The sequence below is a fragment of the Cervus canadensis genome, chromosome 2 (assembly GCF_019320065.1).
Source record: "Cervus canadensis isolate Bull #8, Minnesota chromosome 2, ASM1932006v1, whole genome shotgun sequence".
In the NCBI taxonomy this organism is placed as follows: domain Eukaryota; kingdom Metazoa; phylum Chordata; class Mammalia; order Artiodactyla; family Cervidae; genus Cervus; species Cervus canadensis.
Genome location: NC_057387.1, coordinates 100,646,229 through 100,659,105, shown reverse-complemented (window position 1 = coordinate 100,659,105; position 12,877 = coordinate 100,646,229). Strand labels below are relative to the sequence as shown.

General features: G+C 43.0%; 1 protein-coding gene across 8 annotated transcripts in view; it reads left to right on the top strand.

Annotated features, from left to right (window-relative positions):
• Positions 1 to 865: 865 nt before the first annotated feature.
• CAP1 (cyclase associated actin cytoskeleton regulatory protein 1) overlaps positions 866 to 12,877 on the top strand; it is a 28,372-nt gene continuing 16,360 nt past the window's right edge. The window contains exon 1 of one of the 8 annotated variants that reach the window (XM_043461773.1): positions 866 to 1,361. The gene's annotated coding sequence lies outside the window, so the exon portion shown is untranslated. Of the gene's footprint in view, positions 1,362 to 1,411; positions 1,602 to 12,877 lie in introns of those variants that run through there. The other 7 variants (XM_043461768.1, XM_043461774.1, XM_043461771.1 and 4 more) reach the window with 7 other exon arrangements.

Below are 12,877 nucleotides of genomic sequence, written 5' to 3'. Positions count from 1 at the left end.
CATGGCTGTAACCCTGGATGTCTTCTCACCAGGGGCATCACTACCTCCAAATTGCAGCAGATGATTCCAGTATGGTCTATCACAGCGGTTACGTTCTGGGGTTTAGTCACATAGACGTGTTTCCTCTAAAATTCCACTTCGTGAATTCGGCAAATAATTCAGCATCCTCGCTTTAAAACTGGAGGCCATAATGGTACCTACCGCGGAGAGTTCCTATTAGAATTAAGTGAAAATGAGCTTGAAGCTTTCAGCAGAGGTCTGGCATGTACTCAGCGCGCAGTAAATGGTAGTCGTTATTATAAGAATTGTATTTGTTGAATGAGTGACTCTGGCATATAACACTTGCATTTAACTTGAAGCTTGGAGCTGTCAGAGGCGTTCGACTGAAGGGGTGGCAACTTGCCAATTCTTTTCTGGAAATAAAATCTTTGTGGGAGGATAATCACTGGTTGGAAAGCGTGAGCCTTGAGGGAACAAAGCTCAGATCCCCAGGCCCAAGGAGCACGGAAGTGAAGTCTGCCTTGCGCTTAGCGGCCACCGTGCTGAACCTCCCCCGGACTGACTGGCAGCCGGCTGGGAACGCCCAGCCCGGGGCAAAGATGCCTCAGAAGCCAGGTTTTAGCAGAGCGAAGCAGCATCTCTTCTAATTCTGCTCATCTTTTTTTCCCCCTCTCGATCATCTTATTCTCGGGGACCACACCCTGAGTGCGGGTAAGAAGGACTCCTAAACCGCGGGGCGGAGGCTTCCGCGCGGCCCCAGGCCTGACCATCTATGGTCACAGAGCGCACCGAACTAACAGGAAGTGGGTTGCGCTTCCACCTTCCCAGCCCCGGCCAGAGCCAGCAGGTCGGCGGCGGCGGCGGCGGCGGCGGCGGCGGGCACGCCCAGAAACCCTGGGCTATGCCTGAGCATCCCTGCCGACCCTTCCCCACACCTAGCCTCCGCAGGTCCTCCCAAAACACTGCCCAGACCAATGGCCTCCCCACGTCACAAACGGGGAAACCGAGGTATCCACGCCCAGAGGGAGGCGGAGCTTAGCTTGGTCTACTACCGGTGGAGGGCGTGGTCTAGCTTTAGACACGCCCCGTCGCTCACGCCTCGGGGGCGGGGCTCTCTTCCCCAGCTGGAGGGGAATTCTTTCTCCTGGGCGTGGCGGATAAGGGGCGGAGTCACCAGCCGGGCGGCCAGACTTCCTCCCGGGTCCCTCCGCTGGGCCGGCTAAAACGCCGGCCCTTCATTTCCGGTGGGGTTGCCGCGCCCAGTGAGGGCCCGGAAGTGGGTCGCGCGAAGGTTGCTGGGCGGTTCTTGCCGGAAGTGGAGAGCGGCTGGTCGCAGTCCCGAGGTGAGACAGAAGTCTGAGGTGAGTGTGCGTGGTGGGGAGTGACTGGGGTCCGCTCCTCGGCCCACTGGCCTTTGGCGTTATTAATGGCCTTTCTGGCCTAGGTGCGTGCGGTGAGCCCTCCTGAGGGGGCCGGCGCGGTGGGGCCCTTACGCCGACCCCGGATCCTGGGCGCGGTCTCTCGAGGTGGGGCCGGAGTGACCAGCTCAGCCGGGCTCTCCTGTGGAGGCCCTCCCTCCGCTGGACTTAGCGGTTCTGGAGGTCAGTCTCAACGGAGGCCTGATTCCTAAGGAGTTTTGACTGAAAGAAACCTCCGAGACCTTAGAGTCTTCACTATTCCTGGTCTCGCCCCCATTGCTTGGGTGGGTAAACTGATTCCCGAAGAGACGAGGCTTGTCTAAGGTCTTACTGCGAACCAATCGGAAACAATCTTTAACAGGGAATGAATCGGAATCTAGACTTCAGTTCCTTAGTTTATCAGCCCCAGATCCTTCCCCCGTTCATTTCCCAGGAACCTTTCTGTTCCTTGGGGTGGTCTTCCGGTAGGTGTCTCTCAGGCAGTTGCAGGTTTAAAGGCTACCCGCTGCGTGGAACTTTGATTTAAAAATACAGCTTGTTTGGAATGCCTGGGGAGTTTTGGTTTTTTGTTTTTTTTTAAGAGTGGAGCAGGTCTTTGTGTTTGCAATCTGAGAGCCTCCCCTTTCTCTTAGTCTGTAGTTCTTATCTTGAAAACCCAAGTTAACTTTATTGAAGGTATCTCATACTTCTGGTCATGAAATCTATTGGCTCAGGTTTGGTCTGGCTCCACTGCAAAGCATCGGTGGCCATAGTTGCTTTATTTAATTTGTTTGAGCCTCATTTTTGTCATCTTTTAAGTGACGATCTCTGCTCACGTCACAGGATTAAATTCAGTGTAACAAATTATGTTTATTCTTTTGTTAGGCACTTTGCCATATCCAGGGGTTGCAGAAACAAAATAAGGTAGACCCTCCCTTCATGGATCTGACATTGTCCGCAGGAAATTTAACAAATACTATAAATGTGATGCGTGTTAGGAAAGAACAGGGTACTATGGCAGTATGTAACAAGGGGCTCAGGAAAATCGCTTCTGCAGAAGCAGGGGTTAAGATGAGTTTCAGACAACGAAGAGCTCGATGAAGACAGGATGAGAAACTTAAAGCGGAGATTAGTATCAGAACTGTGTCAATTGAAACTCTTTATAGGGATCCCTGTTCAAGTGAAAAACGAGGGTGATGGGGAGCCCAGCACATTAATCATTCACTGGTCATTTACTGAGCCCTTAATATGTGTGAGGCACATATGAAATGAGGCACTTGGCCCTGGTGACCAGGAGGAATACAGTAGTTCTCTTGGAGTGGAGGAGGAAGCAGACAAGTAAATCGTGGGTAGCTTACAGTGTTGTAGTGCACTGTGTGAGCGCAGGGCTCTGAGAGGAAGGCTACCTGAGCCAGGTCTCCAGGCTTTGGGGAGGAAGTGGGAGGGTAAGTCTTGCAGGATTTATTTAGCCATATGGTGAATCTGAAAAAGGAATTTCCAGCCAAAGAGTCCAATGCAAGAAATGGAGACTGGACACTGAAAGACCATGACTGGAATTCCAGTAAAGCTCAGAGAAGTGGAGGAAGTGGGCAGTGGTGGCATCAAATATGAAGGCCCTTGTAAACCCTGCTAAGGAATTTGGAGCTTACCCTGAAAGCTGTGGGGAGGCTTTGAACCCTCTTACCCAGGAATAAGATGTGGTCATATTGATGTTTTATTAATAATTTGTCTGTGAGGGGGGAGGGAAAGAACTTCAATGGGGAAGTAGACGAATGTTCCGAAGGTTGAACAATGGCTTGAACTAAGTGAAAATGGAAAGAAGAGGAGGGATCAAATTTGAGCAATGTGAAAAAGGTGGAATCCATAGATTTGGAGGCTGATTATTTATGGAAATGAAGAAATAGAAGGAGCCTAGGACAATTGTCTGATTTTCTGGTTTAGGGAAGTGGTAGTACTATTTACCAAGATAGGTACTCTATGAGGAAGGTTAACTGGAGAGGTGACATGGAAAGAAAATGAATTTTGGACGTATTTAGTTCGAGGTGTTTGCAGCACATCTAGGCAAAGGTGTCTAATAAGGTATCCCGGCTGGAAGAAACAGCATGAACAAAGATGTGGAGGCAGGAGGGGACTTATATTGTTCAGTGAAGTACTTGGGCCTCGGGTTTGTAGAGGAAGATAAGACCAGAAAGAAAAGGTAGGTGCTGCCAGATTGTCAGGGGCTTTTGATGCCTTGTTTGAATGCGTTTGGATTTATTCTATGGTTGCAATTTTGCTTATTGTTTGAGTTACTGCTGTTCAGTATAAAAAATTGCAGTTGAATTTTCTTCCCCTTTCCCCAGAAATATTTCATCAGTCAGACGTTTTGGAGGAGTTTAAATAAAATGGTAGCAGTGAAAGTACTTTGTCAAGTACAACCTGTCATGCAAATCAAAAGTGGTAGTATTGCTAAGCTTCAGTGTGTGTGTTTTTTATTTGCAGAAGTTAGCTTTTTAGTTTGTAAAATGTTTCCAGCCTGAAGGATTGAAGCCTTTTTTTCATCCCTTTTATCCTTATACATACCTTTGTTTGGTTGCAGTTATTTTTTCAACTAGGAACTGAGCCTTTAAAAAGTGACTTCCTTCTTTCAGTTTTCTGTGAGGCGTGGTGAGTCAAAGATGCATTTTACTTTAGCAAATGCAGTGTCATTGGAAGTTGAACCCTCTGGTTTGAAATTTAATCCTGAGATTTGAAATCTGAGGATCCTGAAGCCATATCTTAGGCAGTGCTAGTGATTATTTCTTTGCCTTACCCTCATCAGTTTCTTTATTTTCTATTAAGCTGGCTTTCATATCTATACTTAAGCTTTTCAACCAAACCAGACTGCTTTTTTGAAAAGAACCATTTTCATCTTGTTACCCTTTCACTGGCTTCATTTTCCCAGATAATCAAGTCTAAACTCATTTGTCCAATTTACAGAGTTCTCCAGAGTCAGACCCTTAATTTAGTTTTCATTGGGTGGTACAGATTGACTTTCTGATTTAGAGAGTTCCAAACTATTAGCATTTTATTTGTACCTTTTGCACTTACCTTTTGCTCATGATTACATTAGAACAGAGTTTCTCAACCTCAGCATCATTCACATTTTGGGCCAAATAGTTCTTCATTTTGCAGGGTTGTGCTGTGCATTGTAGGATTTCAGCAGTATCCCTGGCCTCTACCTATAAGATGCTAGGGGCAGGGCTTCAACTGTGATAACTAAAAACGTCTTCAGATATTGCCAAATGTCTCCTGGATTGAGAATAGTGCATGAGAAAATATCTTAGCTCTGATTGTGTGGTGTCTTATCTCCAATTCAGTTCTCTGAAGGCAGGCTCCATTGCCGTGATTAACACAGTGTATGGCACATGATAAGTGCAGGGTACTTTACAAGAAATGGATCATGGGTTTCATTGAATTGTCAAGAATTATTGTTTATTCAAGGAATTTCTGGGTGGGCTTTGAAGGACTGGCTGTTTTGTGGTTTTTTCCCCCTCAGAGAATGTGATCTTAATGAAGAAAGCCATTGTTTAGGCACTCACTAGAAATGAGATTTGTATTAGTTGACAGCACAAGTCAGCTGATTTATAGTTCTCCTATATTGGAGGTATATAAATTCCTGTTTTCTTTGTCTGCACTTAGACAGCTTTCTTTAGCAAACAGGGATTCTCATTTTATTTATTTATTTTTGGTTGTGCTGGATCTTAATTGGTGCGCACAGGCCTTCTCTAGTTGCGGCGACTGGGGGTTACTCTTGGTTGCAGTGCATGGGCTTCTCATTGAAGTGGCTTCTCTTGTTGCGGAACATGGGCTCTAGGTGCATGGGCTTCAGCATTTGCAATACTCAGACTCAGTAGTTGTGGGCTCTAGAGCTCAGAATCAGTAGTTGTGTTGAATGGGCTTAGTTGCTTTGAGGCATGTGGAATCTTTCTGGACCAGGGATCGAGCCAGTGTCCCCTGTATTGGCAGGTCGATTCTTTTTTTTTTTTTTTTTTAAGCAGGTGGATTCTTATCCTCTGTATTATCTTCTGGATTCTTATCCACCAGGAAAGTCCCTATCATTTAGTTTAAATTGCATGCAGTTTATGATATTGTTACTCAGCATTTATTTTGACTGATAAAATTGTTATATAGTTGACCCTCATACAACATGGATTTACAAGAGTTCACTTACACCGATGGATATGGAGGGCTGGCTGTAAAGTTACTCGAGGAGTTCCTGCTGCACTGAGGGCCTGTGTTCATACCTCCAAGTAGTTCAAGGGTCAACTGTAGTTTCATGACCTTAGAGTTAATGCAGCTCTAGCATTCACCATGAAACTATTTGTTCTTTATATACCATCACGTAAACATAATAAAAACTATCAAAGCTCTAAAAATACTCCTCGGCTACAATGCAGCTTTGTTTGCCTTATATTACCAAACCTGTTGTGTCACATTTTTCCATTCCACTGCAAAATATAGTTGAAATGTTTAGCGGAAAGAGTGAGCTTTTTTGTTGTTGTTGTCTTTTTCCCTCCAGGGAAAATTCCCTCCAGGAAAATTAAAATTCCTGTACTTAAGTTAATTATAGAGGTACAGTCACAGATCTTTTCATATCTGTAGCTGAATCATGGCTAGGGACAAATGACATCCTTGAATCTATCTTTATGCATGAGAATGGGAAATGCTGTTCTGTTTAAAGCAACTACCAATTGAAATCAACCAATGTGGTTTTTCCTTATATAATATAAAAGATGCCTACTGAGTGCTTTTATGTTGTTAGTCTTCATAATATGAATGAATGTTCACTGAATATAAGAGAGAGGGTAACCCATGACCACACAAAGTTATCTCTTTGCCCCAAAGCATTGAAACAGTTAGTTCTTAAGTCTGACTTCAGCTTATACACTATTACTAACTTTACTCACTCCTGGAGCTTTAGATAGAGGACATGTTTATTGAGGGAACAGGAGACAAGTGCTGATATTGGGCAGAATTCTTTCCCTCCCTAGAAGACAGACCTTTCTTTCTGTTTTAATCTAAACCTCAGGTGGCAGTGACTTGAGCACTAAATGTCATTGGTTTCATCAGAGAAACCAAATGCTTGGGGAAGAACAGTGGCTCCTGATTTGGGTTAGATTTAGATAGCATCTTTACTGAGGCAAAGTGCTGTCTGTTCTTTGGTTTCTGGGTTACAAGCCAACTTGTAAGTATCCTGTTAGCATGTGTAGGTTTTGCTCTGTAACATGTTCTCATCACTAGGCTAGTGATGAGAATTTCTGTATTGTTAGGAGTAGAACTAAACTAATGCCTTATGTTTTAGTGGTAGCTTAGAAGAGATATCCAAGTGGAACTGTTTTGTTGTCTTTTATTTAAAAGAAATTATATAACTATGCTTTAAAAAAAAAAAAAAGTTTGGAAAACAGAAGGGGAAATTGTCCAAAAATCCATCACTTTAACTTGACAAATATTGTAAATTTTGTGTTCTTTTCAAGTCTTTTTCCACAGTGCATGTAGCTATTTCCCTGTAATTAGAAGTCTAAGCTAACACTACAGTGAACACCTTCATGCCTATCACTTTTCCCACATTAGTATTACTTCCTTAGGATAACATCTTGGGAACAGAATTTCAAAGTAAGGGCCAACAGAAGCATTTTGAAGCAGATCAGGTGGGCTACAGTAATATACAGGGTGACTTGTATAGTTGCTTTATTTTCAATTCTACTTAAGGGTATGACCTACAGGAACAACTACCAGGCAAAGTAGAAAACATTTTAATCATAGCTGCTTTTTGTAAGTAGAAATTCATTCCACTGCCTTAATTGCCTAGTGAAAAGAGGCAAGAACTGTAGGAGTAACCTGGTTCCATTTACTTCTGAATGACAGGTAGAAGGAATTGGGTTGTTGAATTGTTAGAATGAGAATATGAAGTAGCTTTAGCAGGAGTCACTGACCATTTCTGATTTCACTTGGTTTCAAACCACAAAAGAAGTTGCTGGAGAATCAAGCTCCTCGTTTCTTTTTGTTCTGCATAATATCCCTGCAGAAGCCTGTGCATTCTCATTACTTAATGATGTTTCCTTGTTGATGACTTGTAAACATTGATCTCCAGTCTTGATCCTTTCCCAAGCTTATTTCTAACTATTTGTTGGCTATTCCTACTTGGAAACTTCATCTTCTGTTCAGGCTATGTATCCAGGACTGACCTCATGTTCTTGCCTTAGCTAGAACATGCCAGAAACTTGTTTTTGCCTATAGCATCATCATTCTCTTACTTCCCTGAATTTGCCATTCTAGAGTCATCTTTGACTGCCCTCTCTGAATGCTACTATACTCCACAGTACCAGACAGTTAATATTTGTTCTGTGTTTAATGCTCACTTGTTTTGTGTGACCTCAGAGGGCAGAACCAAGATCAGTGGGTGGAGGTTGCAGGGAGACTGGTTTTGCCTCCATATAAGGAAGAACTTTTAAATACTTAGAGCTGTGTGAATGGAATAGGCTGCCTCCAGAAATCTTGGGTTCTCCACACTGAGGGCGTTTGAACAGAGGCTACCTGACTAATTGCTAAGGATGTTGAAAGATTTGTTCTTGCATCTGATGATGCTTTGTAGACTCCTTCTCGATCCTGAGAGCCAGTGATTCAATGAAAGATAGCTTTGTCACTCCTGCTAGACTTCCTCAGAGCAGAAACACTATTTTGCTTTTAATTCAGGTGCTGGTCACTTAGTGGCCTAAAAGTTATTTTTTTTTCCCTTTGCAATATCAAAACTGTTTTTTGTAGTAGCACTTTTATTTTGCAGCTAGTTGAACAGCTTTCAACCTAACCTAGATCCTAATATCGTCCTTTTTTCTCCCCAAAACTGATTGTCTCAGACAGTACTTGTAAAAATTTTGCTTTCATCGTATTATTCCTTCATTCAAAATCCTTGAAAGGCTTCACATTTGTCACAACACCAAATTCAAATACTGCCTGGCTGTCAGTGCCCTCCATAACCTAGCCCACCTTGCTTATTTCCCATAATACTATGTGGACTATCTGCTCACACTCTGTACTGAGCCTCCTTGGTCTCTGTTTTTGATTGCTCTAGAATGTCTTTCCTTTTTTCTTTTACTTTTTCTGCCCCACTTCTTTCCTGAAACCAACTCTAGTCCTCATTGATTTCTTCTGAACTCCAAGCATATAGTCATTTATACTCTGTAATTTAGGACCATACAACAGTGTATTGGCTGTAAAAGCTCCAGTGTATTGGCTGATACTTTAACTTTTCCCAATCCAAATTAGTTAATCTGTTAACAGAACTTTAAAAAATATAGTCTCCAGTATTTATTCCATTGGCATTTGTGTTGCCCTTCTCAATAAGAATGAAAGCAGAGAATATGGCAGAGACTGTGGGTTTGCCATTTCTTCAGTAGCTGTGTCAGTGCTAAGCACTTTCATGTTACGAGCATCTTCTATGTGCCAGGTTTTCTAGATGCTGGAAATTTGGGGGAGGGGGCAGTTAGGGGAGCAGGGGCAGGGAGAATGAAGAAATTTCTCATGCTTCTGGAGCCTGTATTCTAGTACATGGTAGGCAGTGATAACATTTTACATTTGAACTGTATTTTAAGGCTCCCAAAGAGACTGTGCTTAGTCGCTCAGTTGTGTCTGACTCTTTGTGACTATAACCCGCCTGGCTCCTCTGTCCATGGGGATTCTTCAAGGCAAGGGTACTAGAGTGGGTTGCCATGCCCTCCTCCCAGGGATCTTCCTAACTCAGGGATCAAACCCAGGTCTCCTGCATTGCAGGTGAATTCTTTACAGTTTGAGCCACCAGGGAATCCCATGAATACTGAAGTGGGTAGCCTATCCCTTCTCCGGGGGATCTTCCCCACCTAGGAATCGAACTGGGGTCTGCTACATTGCAGGCAGATTCTTTACTACCATCTGAGCTACTTACCTATGAAACCAACTCCTTTGATCCTTACATCTCTGTGTGCTAGGTGCATGCATGCTAAGTCACTTCAGTCATGTCCGACTCCGTGTGACCGTATGGACTGTAGCCTGCCGGGTTCCTCTGTCCATGGGATTTTCCAGGCAAGGATACTGGAGTGGGTTGCCATTTCCTTCAACCCAGGGATTGAATCCGTATCTCTTAGGTCTCCTGCATAGGCAGGCTTGTTCTTTACCACTAACGCCACCTGGGAAGCCCCAGGTATGCTAGGTGATGATCCATTAAATGACTGTCCTGAAGTTAATACATGGCTAATACATGCTAATACATGGCAGAGTTGGGACTCAAACCTTGGTCTCCTGAATCCTAGTTTTATCCTTGAGTAATTAAGACTGCCTTGCCTTCTGAGGCTTTATGATGAACGCTTAAATAGTTGGGAATCTGTATATTTGTTTATGGAACTGCTTACATACAGTTCTTGGCTATTGGCAACCAAAAATGGCAGGTAACAAGATTAGGCATAGCTATAGTTCTCTGCTTTGGCAATTCTATATTGGGAAAAATCTTATTTTAAATATTTACCTTCCAAATATGTGTCATCTCTACTGAAGGTGAAAAAAAATATTGGCCTCCATGGAGGAAATTGAGAGCAGAGAAGTTGAAGGCTGCTAATATTGTGACTCAGGACACCGTAAAGAGACCTTGAAGCTACAGTGCTGTGCTCAGCAAACAGCTGGGGCTGGATGCTGTGATGAACCAGTTAGTCCCTTAAGTGCTTGAAAGCCATGTGGAGTGGTGGGAAGAGCCTGAGAATTTGTCTTCTCCCCACTTTAACGTCTGTCGGTTTCTTTCTTCTAAAGATGGGGATCAGTATCTTTGTAACATACATCATAGAATTATTGGACAAAAGAAGCAGTAGTTTGATGATGTAAAGCACAACTATAAGGGAGTTTTGGTTTTTTTTTTTCTTTATAAATCTTTTGATTGTTTTGTTGGCTGCACCTTGAGGCGTGCGGAGTCTTAGTTCCCCGACCAAGGATTGGACCTGTGCCCCTTGCATTGGGAGTGTGGAGTCCTAACCACTGGACTGTCAGGGAAGTCGGGGAATTTTGTTTTTAATTGATATTATATCATCTAATAAGGTTATCTTCCTTAAGGTATTTGGTTTGACAATCTCTATATCAGTGTAATTTGTGCCCAAGAAGGCTGTGTTCATTTGAGAGAGAATGTTTGTTAGATCCTACAATTAGGGCAGGGAGGAATTTTTTTTAAGAACAGGGGAGAAACACACCACACTTCTCCTCAGACTTAACAGAGAGAGGAGACAGCCAGACTTGTGTTGAGGGGAGAGAGGTAAAAGCCCTTATTATTATCATGTTTTTCAAGGACCTGTATTAACCTATTGTGTTTATAGTGCCTACCACATTTATAGTACTGGAATTAAAAAGGCAAGATGTGGTCTTTTCTGTATGGTGACTAATTGCCTGTTGACTTAAATGTTTTTAAAGCAGTGTGTGAAATGTGTGGTAGAAATAAGTACACAATGAAGTATTGTGGGAGACATACTGGAAATGCTTCTTGGTGAGATGATACCTTAGCTGAGATTTAATGAATGGTAGGAATTCTAGGGGCAGATTGAGAAGGGAAAGCATACCAAACTGGAAAAAACTTCCTAGAGGAGGTGAAACAATAGCTGAATCTGAGAAAGGCAGTACAAGTTATGAGATAAGGAACAGGTTGGGAAAGGAAAGCAACCAAGCAGAGTGGATAGCACTGAAAAGTCTTAAAAGTGAGAGAAAGCATAACTCTTTCTGGAAAATGCCAGTAGTTTGGGTTGCTATGGAATGTTGAGGAAAGGTGTGACAGGAGATAAAACTGGTGGAGTGGTGGGAAATAAAACAGGGCGAGATTGTGGAAACCCTTGAGGGTGTGTTAGTGAAGTCGCTCAGTCCGACTCTTTGCGACCCTGTGGACTGTAGCCTACCAGGCTCCTCCATCCATGGGATTCTCCAGGCAAGAGTACTGGAGTGGGTTGCCATTTCCTTCTCCAAGTAAAGAGGTTATTGCAGTAATCTAGGCAGTCATGATGGCTGAATTTTTATAAATCAGGATGAAGACAAGGGGCATCTATTTATGATACACAGAATAGAGCCTGTGGATTTCGATGACTGATGAGATTAGTAAGAAGACAATTTAGTTAATGTTTATGGAATCCTAGCTGTGTTTCAGAACTGAGCCAGTCAAGCACTTCTACATGTATTTCCTCACGTATTCTTTCTACAGCCCTTTGGATTTTATGCTGTTGTTCCTGTTTTTTACAAATAAGGAAGCTGAGTTCAAAAAGTTTGGTAACACTCAGACACAGAGACTCCCAATCTATCTGACTTCTCAGAAGAATAATGCTCTTAACCAGTATACTGTACTGCCCAACAGTTTCCAGGTTACTGTCTTTTTTTTCTAACTTTGATTGGAGTGTGGCTCCTTTACAGTGTTGTATTAGTTCTGCTGTACAGCAGAGTGAGTCAGCTGTATGTATACATACATCCCCTCTTTTTTAGATTGGCTTCCCATTTAGGTCACCACAGAGCATTGAATAGAGTTCCCTGTGCTATACAATAGGTTCTCATTAGTTATCTATTTTATATATCAGTTTATACATCAGCTCAGTCGTGTCCGACTCTTTGTGAGCCCGTGGACCGCAGTACACAGGGCTTCCCTGTCCATTGCCAACTCCTGGATCTTGCTCAAACTCATGTCCGTTGAGTCGGTGATGCCATCCAACCATCTCATCTTCTGTCGTCCTCTTCTCCTCCTGCCTTCAATCTTTCCCAGCATCAGGGTCTTTTCAAATGAGTCAGTTCTTCACATCAAGTGGCCAAAAGTATTGGAGTTTTCAGCTTCAGCATCAGTCCTTCCAATGAATATTTAGGACTGATTTGCTTTAGGATGGACTGGTTGGATCTCCTTGCAGTCCAAGGGACTCTCAAGAGTTTCCTCCAACACCACAGTTCAAAAGCATCAGTTCTTCAGTGCTCAGCTTTCTTTATAGTCCAACTCTCACATCCATGCATGACCACTGGAAAAACCAAAGCTTTGGCTAGACGGACCTTTGTTGGCAAAGTAATGTCTCTGCTTTTTAATATGCTGTCTAGGTTGGTCATAACTTTTCTTCCAAGGAACAAGTGTCTTTTAATTTCATGGCTGCAATCACCATCTGCAGTGATTTTTGAGCCCCAAAAAATAAAGTCTCACTGTTTCCATTGTTTCCCCATCTATTTGCCATGAAGTGGTGGGACCAGATTCCATGATCCTCGTTTTCTGATTGTTGAGCTTTAAGCCAACTTTTTCACTCTCCTCTTTTTCAAGAGGTTCTTTAGTTCTTCACTTTCTACCGTAAATGTGGTGTCATCTGCATATCTGAGTTTATTGATACTTCTCCCAGCAATCTTGATTCCAGCTTGTGCTTCATCCAGCCCAGTATTTCTCATGATGTACTCTGCATATAAGTTAAAGAAGCAGGTTAACAATATACAGCCTATGTATTTTA